Below are 6,666 nucleotides of genomic sequence, written 5' to 3' on the forward strand. Positions count from 1 at the left end.
AATCTTCAATCTGGAAGACAACTATTATGATGCTTTGTATGTTTTTCTGTATTTGCCCATTCAACAATTTCCTGTTGTATTAAGTACAGTTATATAAGGAACACATAGTTATATATCAAGGATATTTGATGGATATCCATTGAATATCATATTTCATGAGTAGGAAAGAGTAATAATATATTCCAAGGGAAAGGAGTTCAGAGGTGTGTTCAGAAGGTGTGTTCCCCGAACGCCTGCATATTTAGAACAATAGGCAGAGACATCAAAGGGAGGGTAATTATAGTCTGTTTCATACATGTTCTGTATTTACCCCGAGATATTTTACCTGTATTTTACCTGTAGAAATCATTTGACAACTGAAGAAAACCAAGACACTAGCATATAGATTTTAACAATTCTATAGTATAGTATTAATCACATATTGATATGGATAGGTTATACAAAAAGTAAGAACATTAGAATTCTGCAAGTAAATATATCTTTTCATAATTTGAAAACAACGTTATCAGAATCTTTATTATAAATTAACTACAATATTACATGTATATATTTATACGTTAATGTAAATTTACACATTTTGATAGGAATAACACCATTAGAATCCTAATTATATATAGACATTAGACATGTACATGTATGCTAATTTAAAGTTACGCAGTTTGGAATATCACTATTATAATCATAGAATATTACATGTTAATATAATATCATATATTTTGATAGGAATAACACTATTGGAATCTTACATTATGTTTATATAATATAATGTTAGATGGTGGACAAAATTGAAATCAACGAATATACACAGAAAACTGTAACAGGTATGCAAATACATGTATAAATGTACACAGTTGGAACAGAGACGTATATACCTGATATACAAGTCTCTGGTTGGAACAAATCTACAAATATATTATCACATTGTAGTAAAATACATTAAGATATAAATGCAAAACTCGTTGTACCAATGACACATTTTCCTTGTCGAGAGGAGACGTGCACGAAAATCGCATATTGTTGACAACGTCTTTGATTCATACATGTACGTGATAAAGCACAGGATAATATATCAATAGTTTGGTTCTCCAGTCTCTGTTTCTGAAGGACAAGGCGAGTAGCGCGACGTTGACGTCTACTTATCCCATCAGTAGCCTGTATGTCCTTGAATGTCCGTGTAATGGTGAAGATGGTGGGATGTGCATGATGTACAATCTTTTTGAGTTTCCAGCGCCAGACTTCTAAGTGATTTGTCATCCTTGGTCGTTGTCGTAGGGGTTCTAAACGGTTGTCTCCCTCTAACCACTGGTCAGAATTATTAATAAATACTAATTTGATAATTACTGATATTTATTAATTTGATAATTATTAAATTGTTTAAATAAGTATTGACAATTATCATGTGCATAGTTAATTCTAATAGATATCTATATTGTATTTTTGTGCAGTATTTATTCATTGAATATTGACCTTTGATTTTGATGAGAAATACCATGAAATTTACAGGTAGCATACACAGGTAAAACACAGATAACTTAAGTGACTTCACCAGAACAGACTATAATTACTGTATAAACATAGTCAGTAGGGTGTTATTTCAAAATGTAGGCGTTCAGGGAATCAGCCGTTCAGAATACCTAGCACTCTCAAGCGACAGTGAGTGATCACCAGGCCTGTCTCAGTGTTACCAAGTGCATGCATACCTGAACACTGAGCAGTCTATCGTCAAATCCAAAATGGTGTTATGGTTGGGAGATTGACTCTAAAAGCAAGGATATAAGAGTTCAGTATGAATCGTTCGGAAAAATAGAAGCCCTAAGTTACTGTCTCTCTGTTAAGAAGATTAAAGTTTGAATAAATAAGGACGGTCATGCCCTTGACTTTTTACTGTAATAACCGAATATGACAACTGCATGTAACATTTATAATCCGGGTCGCCATTTTGATTGTAGGCCTGAGTGTCCACTTCTGTTCAAAACAGTTGATATCTTGTCACACAAGTACTTTTGTTAGCGGTCAGTAAACATGTCCGAGATTAAAGGTCATGGTCACCATTACTGTTCAAAACTGGTCTTTGTTATCAGAGTAACTTATTGGTGTTCTGGTGGATCAAGCTTCATCAGTTAAATTTATGATATTTTTGCCAAATCTTTAAAAAAGATTGTCAGGGAGAATGTATGCATTTAAAGATTGTCAGGGAGAATGTTTGCATTTAAAGTTTTAAGGACTCTGAAAAGTAGTTATAGACCCCATTTTCACGAACCAATACTTAAAAAAAACATCTTAACATGTAACTGTTTGATTTAAATGATCACATATGATATTGAAAAGTTTTACAGTACTGAAAATTTGCCACAGATTACAGAGTTAACAGATTAAGGGAAGTTATGGCCTAGGTAAGCACTATTGACAAGACTAGGCATGGGTTTTACTCTCTAACCAACCTGTACTTACCAGGATGTTGTCTTATTGTGATGTAGTAAAGACAACTTAATCAGCTGTGATTAGTGGGCTCTGACAATACTGGGATGTTTTATCAAACTAATAATGCTGAAATCTGTGTCAAGAAGACAAAATCATGTCCTTTGAGTACCTGGATTGTGTGAAATTTCCAAGTTTATGTATGTTGTAGTGTTTGTATATTGAACACTTTTGTCTACTGTTGATTGTAATATACTCTGGAAGCATGGTTGGTTTCCAGGGTAATCAAGGTATCTAAATTTGTTGTATGTTAGTTTATAATTACACTCTCCTATTTATTATATTCCTGGTCACATTTACATAAAAAGATTTGATGTTTGTCTACTGTGATTCAAATTTCAGGTATTGTTTTTAGTAAAATAGTATATAAGTATATTCTACATATTCACTGCTACTGTTATCACATGCAGTACACAGATAACTGGGGTGATTTGGCACAATAAATGTATTACACATTTTATAGAGGTGTTCTGTACAGTAAATACGGTACCACTTTATAGAGGTGTTCTGTACAGTAAATACGGTAACACTTTATAGAGGTGTTCTGTACAGTAAATACGGTAACGCTTTATGGAGATGTTCTGAACAGTAAATACGGTAACACTTTATAGAGATGTTCTGTACAGTAAATACGGTAACACTTTATAGAGATGTTATGTACAGTAAATACGGTTACACTTTATAGAGGTGTTCTGTACAGTAAATACGGTAACACTTTATAGAGGTGTTCTGTACAGTAAATACGGTAACACTTTATAGAGGTGTTCTGTACAGTAAATACGGTAGCACTTTATAGAGGTGTTCTGTACAGTAAATACGGTAACACTTTATAGAGGTGTTCTGTACAGTAAATACGGTAACACTTTATAGAGGTGTTCTGTACAGTAAATACGGTAACACTTTATAGAGGTGTTCTGTACAGTAAATACGGTAACACTTTATAGAGGTGTTCTGTACAGTAAATACGGTAACACTTTATAGAGGTGTTCTGTACAGTAAATACGGTAACACTTTATAGAGGTGTTCTGTACAGTAAATACGGTAACACTTTATAGAGGTGTTCTGTCAGCTTTGATGATACATTTTTTCAGAAACCCCCGAGTTTAAACACCTTCTTACAGAGTGATGTACAATAATAAGGTAATTGCAAAGTGAGACCGATGTAAACAGTAAACAATTTAAACAAATTACCGTAAATTCCTGTGGGATGCACACTAAACACTGGCTCATAGAAATTCTGGGTCATTAAAATAAAGATACATTAGCCAAGTTGTTGGTTGAATAGACTTGTTTAACTCTAACAAATATTTATGGTCTGAACGAATTATACAAACAATTCTGTATCATTCTTCCTGAGGAGTGAGCCCTCCACCTGTGGTCATAACACTATATGTGATTTGGTTGATTGATCAAATATAAATCGGCAGTAATGTCACATTAAAACACTGAGGGAGATAACTCTGTAATACATTACAGGGTGCCCTGGGTTAGTGTAGAATCTCGGTCATATCAGCAGTAGAACTGTTTTATTACATGTTAATAGAACTATAAAGGGAAATTAAGTTTGGAGGGATGTTAGAAAAACATATGATTTCAATTATTTGTTTTTTGTTGTCAAGGCATTTAAAGTTGTTATCTTTACATCCGTCATTGTTTTTGTTTTGATTTTAAGGCATTTATGGAATAAAATTGTAGCATTGATGAAGTGTTGATCTATGTAGTATTTTAGCATTATAGCTATCTGTTTTTGTTTGAGGGACACACAAACCCTAATTAGGGTCGAGGGACACACAAACCCTAATTAGGGTCCAGGGACACACGAACCCTAATTAGGGTCCAGGGACACACAAACCCTACTTAATGATCCACTGTAGTTTACCTTCAAACTGACCTTGTTATAACCTTTCCTATGGAGGGAGATTTTACACTCTCATGTTTCCAAAAAAAATTCTTCAGACAAAAAATTATCATCAAATTCTCTTCATAGATGAAAAACATTTTAAGGGTGCTTTAACATAATTGTGAGTTTCATGACCAACAGACTTCACATTTCCCCTTTAGGAAGAGGTGAAGTTAACTCTAGTTGTATGTAGGAAGGAGACACATATTTTGTTGATTTTCAGTTTGAAAATAATTGAAACTTGTATGGGGTTATATGTATAAGATAAAGGTTTGATGGTATGAACATTTTGATGCTTTGCCCACTACAAGGACAAGGGGTGGGATCCAGTGATTAGATTTTTGACTTATTCACAGTGCTGTATTTAGACAGCATATCAAGAGATCTGGCTTTTTTTTTCATGAAAAAATTTCCAAGTCTGATCACATCAAACAAAAAATTTTGTACATCTGGTTGGCAAGGCTTGTTGTCCTCTTGTTTCTCAATTTGATTTAATGTACTAAACTTTGACATTTTGCAGCAACATTTTGTCAATTAAGTCTTATAATTTAATTCAAATTTTCTTATTTAGTATGACTCTATTAACTTATTTTTCTTCTGATGTCTTCAAACTTAATTTGTTTGCTGGATGACCTTGATGTACTTTCAATGTCACAGGGTTCAAATGTGTTAAAATCTTTAAAAGACTTATTCTTAATAACAAAGAAGCCCATGGTCATGCTTTTTGTTCAGTTCATTAGAATGCATGCTTAGGTCAAAAATGAAGGCAAAGGTCATTAGCTTGAAAGGTCAAAGTCAAATTTTGTATCATTTCACTGATTGTGATAAACATTTTGTTATGACGTAATGGACCAGAGTTGGTCAAAATAATAAAGTTTAAGGTCACTGGGTCAAAAAGGTCAAGGACAGAGGGTTAATGGTCAAAGTCAAATTTTGTATAGTTTCACTGATAAACATTTTGTTATGACATTTGAGGGTAAAGTTGGTCAGAATTAAACAAGGAGTGACCTTATCAAAATGAGTATAATACTGGTATTTTTATTTCTGGTAGCCCAGCAAATGTGGAGGTGGAAAGAAATGAGATCATAGAACATCTATAAATATGTCTATTTTTCTTCAGCAACGATATGAGCAGACGATATGAGCAGACGGCTTCTTGTTGATTATGGGGGATATATATTATAACCTTGTATTACTTTCAAGGTTGCAAGAGTGAGATTTGTTGAGTGTTGGTTTAAACATGTTTAGTTAGCAACACATCATCTATCATATATATCAAAGCTCAGGATGACTGATCAGGCCCATGGGCCTCTTGTTTCACAAGGTATGGGTTTAGTCCATGTTGTATTTTTATCAAATGAATGCCATAATACTACAATATGAGTGTCTAACAGAACTTTTTTTATTTATGAATAAAATACTGCTTGATGTAAAATTTTCCCTGTTATGCATAATGAATAGATGTGGATTTGAAACATTTTGGGAAAAGGGTATCTTAATGTTGAATAATACTATTTAAAAAAACCAAGGACATGATGGTTCTGTCATAGAAGATATATCTCCGTCATCTCCGTCAATGGAGCCCAATCAGATATCTCACTGAGATTTAAATAGAATGTTTAGGGTAATAGTAAATACAATCTATGGAGCAAACGTGGAGAGTCAAATCAACACATTGGAGCAGTATTACACAGTGGAGAATAAATCATCATCCCACAGTAAATACCCGGTAACAACTCAATTAGTGTGTATAAAGTATAATAGAGTTAGTTTACTCAGTAAATGTTTTTGGAGATATGTTCTTAAAACGCTGAAATCAGTGAAATTGACCGTTTCCATGGTAACCAGAGAAGTCAAACTAGGAACTCCTTTATCAGAGAAGACACTACTAGTAGATCCCTTCATTGAAGAGTGTAGGAATTTTCGTAGAATTAATCAAAAGGTTTACAGAATTATGCTCTGGACATGCTTACATAAGTGACTTTGACACTTTATTTCCATGTAACGTAACCAAAGAAATATCCAAATTAAAACTCTTCCCTAGCAGAGTGTGCAACTACACCACTGGATTGAGGTCTGTACAATGCTTTGTAGAATTGTCTTTAACGGTTTTGTGATATGCTTCGGCATGGGTGACTTACATAAGTGACTTTGACACTTTATTTCCATGGTAACCAAAGAAATATCCAAATTAAAACTCTTCCCTAAAGCACAACTAGATCCGTCGCTTTAAAGAAATCACCACTAGTTCTGTCGCTTTAAAGAAAACACCACTATAGCTGCCGCTC

General features: G+C 33.6%; 1 long non-coding RNA gene across 2 annotated transcripts; it reads left to right on the forward strand.

Moving 5' to 3' along the window:
* The first annotated feature begins 1,626 nt into the window (after window positions 1-1,626).
* On the forward strand, window positions 1,627-5,813 carry LOC117329260. Of its 2 annotated transcripts, none has more exons than XR_004533141.1 (2): window positions 1,627-2,943; window positions 2,981-5,813. It is a non-coding gene; the product is annotated as an uncharacterized LOC117329260 (long non-coding RNA). The 2 variants fall into 2 exon arrangements; XR_004533142.1 differs by having other exon boundaries at window positions 3,166-5,813.
* The last annotated feature ends 853 nt before the right edge of the window (window positions 5,814-6,666 follow it).

The sequence above is a fragment of the Pecten maximus genome, chromosome 1, assembly GCF_902652985.1.
Source record: "Pecten maximus chromosome 1, xPecMax1.1, whole genome shotgun sequence".
Classification (NCBI taxonomy): Eukaryota; Metazoa; Mollusca; class Bivalvia; order Pectinida; family Pectinidae; genus Pecten; species Pecten maximus.